Source organism: Apodemus sylvaticus, chromosome X (assembly GCF_947179515.1).
Source record: "Apodemus sylvaticus chromosome X, mApoSyl1.1, whole genome shotgun sequence".
Lineage (NCBI taxonomy): Eukaryota > Metazoa > Chordata > Mammalia > Rodentia > Muridae > Apodemus > Apodemus sylvaticus.
In genome coordinates, this window is record NC_067495.1 from 116672621 (window position 1) to 116681671 (window position 9051).

A 9051-nucleotide genomic window follows, 5' to 3' on the forward strand; every position below is an offset into this window, starting at 1 on the left:
CAGTGTGTCATTGGCTGCAGTTTTCAGTTTGCAGGCTCATAATTCTTAACATCTTGTAATTAAGATAATTTTAAGAGTGATACAGCTGTCTCCAAGATTAAAAAGGAGATCTCAGTGGAAATGTATTTGATATCAAGTAGGTTCCTTTGACCATGAAATTACAGGTTTCTTTTGTTTAATCCTCAAAATGTCCTTGCAGGACAGATAGTTTGGGTCTGGTCTTAGATAAAAGGCTCAGATTAGAAGATATTTACATTTGAGGAATCTCATACAATGTCCTTGCCAAGGACTCAAGGTGGATCCTAGGGCAGATAAAAAAAAAAAAAAAAAAAAAAAAAAAAAATTTACATTTGAGTTAATGCAAAGCTTAGAGCTGCCTCAGGGGAAGCTAGTGAGGAAGTTTTGAGAAATTGTTTCCGCCTTACAGGCCCCACCTAGGGAGTGTTTGGCTTAAAAAAAAAAAAAAAAAAAAAAAGGTTTTTGACTTATCCAGGTGTGGGTTAAAATGCAGTTCAAATCTATGAAAGGTCAAGGAGGCTATAAAAGCATTAACATTTGGCCTGTCTACTCCCTATAAAATTATTGTAAATTTAAAGGGTTGGTTTTTTGCTTTACATTCTGATAATTATAAAAGCATTTGCTTCTAATTTTAAAGAGACAACAAAACAATTTCATTAGAAAGTTTTGCCTCAAGGAATGGCTAACAGCCTTATGTCTTGTGAGAAAAAGTGTTTTGTCTCTGTTTCAATACTAGAAGTTAAGATCTTAAAATTTTCAGTGTATAATGTTCATAGAATGTTTGTTACAGGCCCTTGCTCCTATAGACTTTTAGAATTTTTAGGTAAATGGCTTTCAAAGGTTGTTAGGATATATTAATTGGCTTTATCTTATATTTACCTCATTTTAAGCTTGCCACAGAAGGTCTTAAACCTCTGTTTTCAAGGTAGGAAACATTTGTTCCTTGCTTCAAGCAACAATCAAATTTATTATTAATGGTTGGTCTATTACATGGTAAGCATTTTTAGGCAAAATTAATAATTGTTATCCAAAAGATAATTTGTACTATCAGATCACATGTTTATTCCTTTAAGTTTCTCCCTGCTTCAACACAGATACCTGAATTGGGTGCTATAGCAGCTATTTTTAAGATGTTAAAGGTCAAGCTTTTAATAATAGTAGATATACATAGCTCATGGTTTATAATTGCTTAAAATTGGTCCATTTTTAATACTGCTAATTCTTAATTTCTACAGTTTGTACAAATGTGATTCAAATTTCTAAGAACAAAGGATATATTCTCTAAATGACTGTCCTTTAGGTATTTGAAATAATTTTATATTTTGTGCACATCAAATTATAATGATTTGTTCTTGATGTCCTCAATTTCTACCTCTACCACGTAATGGTGTTAATCCTAGAGGACTTAGTTATTACAGATAAATGATATTCATATTTCTAATTTAGAAGATTAAAAAATATGTACATGTGACTAATGATTCATTTTTAGGCTGTCTAGTTGCAACTGCTCTAACAGAAAAAGCAACTATATTTTATATAATTACATAGTTATTGCCTATGTTATGGGTTATACTTTGTGTTCCAACTTAAATTAATAAAACAATATCTTCTTGGAAGAAAGAAGAGAGGGGAAATTGTGTCCCTGTGCATATAATTTAAATTATGCTTGCATGTTTAAAAAAAAAAAAAAAAAATTTTTAAAATTTAGATGCCAAGAAACTCCTTGCTAAATGTATATGACATCTTGTAATTAGACATATTGATGTCTAGGTGAAATGAAGAAATTCACTTATTAACATATGCCATGATCCTGATTTAATATTGGGGGAGAAGGCATGTCCTCTGTTTTTTCCACAGAATGCTGCAGAAGATATGCTGAGTGTGCTTGCTGAATGCCCAGACCATGGTAACATAAGAGCTATAGTGGATATATGTTCTTGACTTACCTCAATTGTTAAATGTCCCAGGTTAGATAAATTGCCTAGCTTCAAGCTTTTAGACTTTGTGGGGCAGAACATGGAGACTGTTATGCTAGCTTAGGAAAAATTAATTAAGAAGAGTTAAAATGACTCTTCTCCTTATTGTGCTCAGCTGACTCAACCATAGACTGGTCTAGAAATAATTCCAATTTTGAAGATTCCAATTTTGAAGATGGCTAACAATCTTCAGCCAGCTGTGTTAATTTAACATATAGTCTCCACTTTTCCTGAGAAGTAACAGCTTAATTCTTGATTCACAAGGCTACCTCTCCCACCTCAGAGGCCAAGCTTTGGATCCTTAAAGTTGTTAATTTACAACTGAATTGGATACTTCTGGGACAAGTTAATCCTATTCCACCTTTAACTCTTGACCTTGTCTGTTAAGCAGACTGGCTGTCTCCACCCAGGCTCACCTGGATGGAGAGATTACATGTCTGTTAAAGACACTTGCAGACCCCCCTGGCTTCAAAACTTACACAAGTGGATCTCCAAAGAGGGAGCCACATAGAACTCAGATCTATGTGTGTTTGTTTATGAACAAACATGGGTACCAGCGAGACGTGCGAGGCAAAGCACTGCATGGGGAGGTGAATTTCTGCTTCTGAGTCCCCAGGAAGTACACCTAATTGCATAGGGGTTAACGTCGAGAGGCTGTCCTTAAAATAATAAGGGAGCCTATTACCCCTCCTCTGAAAAAGACGTTATACAATATTTAAGAGGAATTACGGTCAATGCTTCCCCTCCTGGTTAAGGCCCGCCTTCTTATGAAGGATATTTATCCACTTGTTTTCTACCTCCTCGTGTTCAAATTAATAAAAAAAGGGAGGACATGTACAGAGCCATATTGGGGCAGTCTTGCACTTGGTCAGAGTTTGACTTTGGTCAAGGTTAACTTCTCCCAGTTAGCCAGGATTCTGCTCCACCTAGGGTGGAGTGCACGTAGTAAAGGTTAAGTTCATTGTTCTTCCTGGTATAGGAATTCCTGAATTAAACAGGTGACCCACCCAGCTGCCGGAGCAGTCAAGACGAAGACCTCCAAGAGAAGCTAGACAACTTCCACCGGAACTCAGCCTGGAGTCTGGGGGGAGGGTTTGCCCAAACTGTTAAAAGGTCCGGCGCCATTAAAGTTTACGGCTTCGATCAGTGAACATTGACCTAGCCGTACCTTCTTTTCGCCGCTCTTCCCTATGACCCCAAAATTCTCTCAACAGGTAACCCAGTTTACATGTAGCTGCTGGCGGCTACAAACCTGGGACAGGACCACTAGCTAGAAAAACAGAATAGAGAGATGTCAAGACTCACTGAAAATTATTTTTGGCAGTGGGGGTGAGTGGGTAGGGTTTATGGTGAGAGAGTGCCTTACTATATTAATCCTGTCTGGCCTTGAACTTATGATCTTCCTTCTTCAGCCTCCCAAATACCGGGAGTATGGGTACATGCCACTACATCTGACTGAAAATTAATTGGGCTTCTTTTTTTTTGTTTTGTTTTGCATTTAAAAGTTTAATTTACCTGGGGCTGGAGAGATTACAGAGGACCCAGGTTTAATTACCACTACCTATGTCAGGGTTCACAACCATCTGTCACTCCAGGTGTAGGGACTATAACATTCCCTTCTGGCCTCTGAGGGCACCTCATATAGGTGGTGCACAGATTCACAGATAAAATTTTTAAATCTCAAAAGAATAATCTAATTTTTGTCTTTTTATTAAAGTATATTGATGACAATATATAAGCAAGTATGTGTGACAGGGCTGTGGGAATGGCGGTCAGAGGATAGCTCTATGGCGTTAGGTCATTCCTTCTGTCTTTTACATAGATTCTAAGACTTGAACTCAGGTCACCAGGATTGCACAGCAAACACAGTGACCCACTGAGTCATCTTACTGGCCCCGAATGTAATTTTTATTCTTTGAGAAATCTGTGTGTGCAAATGTGCATATGTGCATCATTTTCCTAGAACTCACTCTGTAGACCAGGCTGGCCTCGAACTCAGAAATCCACCTGCCTTTGCCTCCCAAGTACTGGGATTACAGTCGTGCGCCACCACCACCATCTGGCTAATCCTTTCTCATACCCGGGTTTTTCTTCTTCTATTGTCTTCCTCATGCATTCATGTCTGTTTGTTTGGGTTGGTAACTCACTGCATTTATTTTGCTTTTGCTTTTTTTCTGCCATCTGTCTGTTTAAAAGCAACATCTCACTATCTATCTATCTATCTATCTATCTATCTATCTATCTATAATCTCTATTTCTATCTCTATCTCTATTTCTATCTCTATCTCTATCTCTGTCTCTGTCTCTGTCTCTATCTCTATCTATATCTATATCTATATCTATATCTATATCTATATCTATATCTATATCTATATCTGTATCTATATCTAATCTATGTCCTAGAACTCACTCTGTAGACTAGGCTGGTCTCCAACTCACAGAGATCCACTTGCCTTTGCTTCCCTAGTGCTGGAATTAGAGGTGTGTGCCACCACACACAGCTACTCACTGAGTTTAATTATGTTGCTGGCAGGAACATGGATAAGGGTTATTTCCTAGAGCATTGGTAACCCGCTGATGTGTACACCACCAAAGAAAGCCATTTCCCCTCTCCAGCAACCATTAACTACCTTTAATTGGCTCCTTAGGGAAGACGTTTGACACTGCTCCTTGCTTCCATTTTATCTGTCCTAATACTGCCAGGGTCTGTATCTGTGCATTGTTTCCATCTGCGAGACCACAACCCTGGTTCAGGCTTCATCAGTTAACCTCATCTCCCTCCCACTTGGATACCCCTTGCGCCTCATCGGCTTCAGTCGCAGTGACCGTTTCATACTATAAGGCTGATTGTGATATTATCCTGCTTTCTTTGACATTTGGAATAAACATGAAAATTCTTGCACAATTGACCAGGCCCTTAGTCTAGATATTCTGGTGCTACACATCTGTCTGAACTAACCAGTCACTGTGCTGAGCACACCATATTCCCTCCTATCCTGGGGCCTTTGTGCATGTTGCTCACCCACAGAATGCTTACCTGATAATGCCTAGTCTCCTTTGTTTACCAACGGAATCATTTCCTCAGGGAAGCCGTCCCATAAAGCCTAAGCCTTCCAAGCTTAGAGAGCTCTTTATACTTGTATTCTGTGCATTGCTCTCTCTCTCCTCTCTCTCTCTCTCTCTCTCTCTCTCTCTCTGTGTGTGTGTGTGTGTGTGTGTGTATGTTTGGTCTGACCCATGTTGTGGGTTTATTTCATTACTGTCTATCTCTTTCATTAGATTAAACCTTTGTGGAAATCAACATCTGTGGCCATTTATCTTCCCCATTGTATTTCTGAAGCCTAACCCAGTGCTTGACACACAACAGGTTCTGAATTATATTTGTTAAATAAATGAATAAACCTCAGGAACAATTTTAAATGCTAATTAAAGCAACAATAACCTATCATTGCGCCCACGGATTGGCAAAGACTAAAAAGCCTGAAAATATCTACCACGGGCAGGCGCTGAAGCCAATGAGCACGCTCCTCCTCCAGGTGCTGGGGCGCAGATTGACATCTCCTGCATAGAGGCCAATCGGCCCTTCAGATGCTCACACTGTTGGATCTCACTCTTCTGCCCGTGAGCATTTATCAGTGGATGCTGACTGAGGCACTATTTGCAATAGGAAAACACAGGAAACAACAGCCATGCTGCGCAATAAGACCCTACTTAAATAAGTCCCAGCAAGTTCATGGAACAGAATATTGCATGGTCATTAAACATGGTCATGAAGGGCCGGAGAGGTGGCTCACTGAATACGGCACTTACCTTGAAAGCATGAGGACCTAACCGAAGCCTCTAGAATCCACAGAAATCTGGGCACAGTGACAAGGAGTATGTGCCTGTAATGTCAGTGTTCCTTTGGTAAGATGGTGAGGATTGGCACCAAGGTCTGCTCCTCTCCAACACATATATGTCATGGCACACACATGCCTCCCCCAATCAATAGTAGCAATAACAACAAACAATAAATATATAAATAACAACTACATTGAATTAATCATTATCATTATATACTTGTGATAAAATTATGAGAAAATAATTACCAAAAGATGATGAAAGAACCCTACATTCTCTATTTTAATAGTATGTAATACGATTGTCTTTTTGTTTATTCATTTTTGTATGTGGGGCTGGGAGTTGCATTTGCCACAGCAAATATGTGGAGGTCAGAGGACAACTTAGGGGAGTTGGTTTTCTCCTTCTTACCTGGGGGTTTTAGGGATGGAACTCAGGTCGTCATCAGACTTGGCAATGAGCACCTTTACCCCCGAGCCATCTCAGCAACCCTTACTATCTCAATGATTAGAAACAACAAGAAAATTTTTGCACAGTGACACACACCTATAATCCTAGCACCCAAGAGGCTAAGATAGGAAGATTATCATGACTTTTAGGCCAATCTGGGTTACTAGTGAATTCAAAGACAACCAAGGTAGCAATACTAAATCTAACAAAATAAATAAGTAAATGAGGTTCATTTCCCAGTACCATTTAAAACAAATGAAAATGAACTCATATAATTTATGTAATTAAATAAATTACCTTAAAAAACAGAAAAATAAGTCCCAAATATCAAAGGTAAATAAGTATGCATAGAACCATACATATGTGTTGTAGCCACATAGGCACATGAAGAGGCCCTAGGCTCACATGAAACTCTCGACAGTATCTGGTCTGAGCTGAAGGATTGTTTGTTATCTTTATGCTTTCTTTTTCATGTCTATTTCTTCTATAATTTGCATATATTGATGTTGTAATAGGAGAATGATCAAATATATTCCACTTTGGGGAAAAAACATGTGGAGAAATAAAGGTCAAGAGAGAAGACGAACTCAACTCATTATTCTTGAGGAGACCCACAGTGGGGTGGGGAGCACAGCTAATCAGGAGGTTGCCTAGTGACCACAGAACCAGAGCTTAGCTGCATAGTTCCAAAGTCTGCAGACAGCAAGCAAGGAAAAAGGAATCCATCATCTCTGCTGGACCGACAAGCCTCCCGCTTTGAACTCAGCCTTTGTTTTCCTTCCTTCATTATCACCCACTCTTGTTATCATCAGGGTGCTATTTGTGCAACCCAGGGCTTCAGGTGTGCTCTGCAAGTTCTCCACCATTGAGCTACATTGCCAGCTCAAACACAGCCTTTAAGATCCTCACCATCCAATGCCCCCAGGAATCCACCCAAGTGTGTTTGATGTATTGCCCTGGGATCTCCTTGCTTTATGTAATTTGCCTTCAGCCAGCCATTATCATCTCTAGCTAACTAACTACAAGCCCTTGCCTTCACAGTGATGCTTTACAGCTATTTGGAACCTGTTTTCTGAACCTCTATTTCAGTGTCTGCCCTTGAGGTCCCTGAGACTTTATAGCCTCTCTCTAACCAATTAACTCGTCTCCTTAATTTTCTCTAGCTGTAGTACCCCAGCCCCTAACTCCCCCTGCCCATCTCCCACGGTGGAGACAAGGTGTGGGGACCCAGACATAATCCTAATGGGGATAACTGACATTTCCATGGGCTGGGTGGGACCTTGAACTGCACCACATTGGGTGGACTCTACTAACTCTTTCAATTTCCCTTTTCTCTGACTGTCATGATGACTGTGCATCTCCGGTCAGATGCCTTCTTGCCATAGCTTAGGACCGTTGTTTTCTGTGTGTGATACTTGGGGTTGGCATGTGCCCTACCTACCACTGAGCTCTATCCCTAGCCCTCTCTTTGACTCTTTAGGACAGAGTTGAAGTTGTCCAGACTAGCTTTGAACTCACTCTGGTGCCAAGAGTTCATCTACAATCAGTTTCTTATTTCTGCTTTAGGCTTGGACAATATTTTGCTCCTAAAGCATTTTTCTTAAATGTCAGATCAGGTCCAATGTGTGCTAATTTTGTTATTTTGAGAGAAGGGTACCTTATAGTTCTCCTACACAGACATAAAGCTAGTAATCAGCTGAATCCGAACCATATTTTTTTTTTTTTTTTTGGTGAGGCAAAAGTTACACTCTGTAGTACAGGCTAGCTTTGAACTTGTGATTCTCCTGCCTCAGCATCCCAGTCCTCCCAAGATTATGAGAGTGAGCCACAAATATCCATATAAGCAAACCATATTTAAATTCGTCACCACTTCTAACACAAGGCTCTGTATATAGTAAATGTGCAATAATAAACAATGAGCCGGCTGGAGAGATGGCCCAGCAGTTTAGAGCACTGGCTGCTCTGGCAGAGAAACTGGTTCAATTCTCAGCACCCACGTGGCAGCTGAAAACACTCCGTATCTCCAGTTCCAAGGGATCTGGAGGTAGAGAGACAGGCTCTCACTATATAGCTCTGGTTGTCACGGAACTCACTATGTAAACCAGGCCAGGCTGGCCCTGAACTCAGATATCCTCCTGCCTCTGCTGCCTAATTTCTGGAAATAAAAGCATGTGCTACTATAACCAGATCTCCTTGGCTTTAAAAAAAAATAGTTGTTTTGTGCATGCATGCATGTGTGTGAGTAGCAGCATATGTGTGCCTCAGTGTGAGTGTGGAGCAGAGGTATCAATTCTGTCTAGTTTAGGTTCTGGAAACCGAACGTGGATCATTAGCAAGTGCTTTCACCTGTGAGCCACAATCCACTGTCTCAAACTGCTGAGCCTAGTGCTGAATCAAGGAGCTGGAAACACTAAATAAACACTTGGCACTAGATTTCAAGTGGCTGTGGCGTTCTGGAAACAGCCATCTTCTATCGAGTCCCCTCGAGGACCACTTGCAGAGGGACACTGTGTCACTAAGAATTATAGGTTCGTTCCAAATGGAGAGTGACTGACAGCAAAGGGGCTGAGCAGAATGGTCCCTGGTTTTGACACCTGCCTGCTCTGGAGTCCGTTTCCTGGGAAGCATTCCCTGCATCCGCTTGCTTGGGCTGCAGTAGCAAAGTACTACCAACTCATTTAAATAACAGAAAATAATGGAAGCTTGTTGCCTTACCATTCTGGAAGGCCTTAAATTCAAAATAAAGGTTGTAGCATGGCCTTGCTCC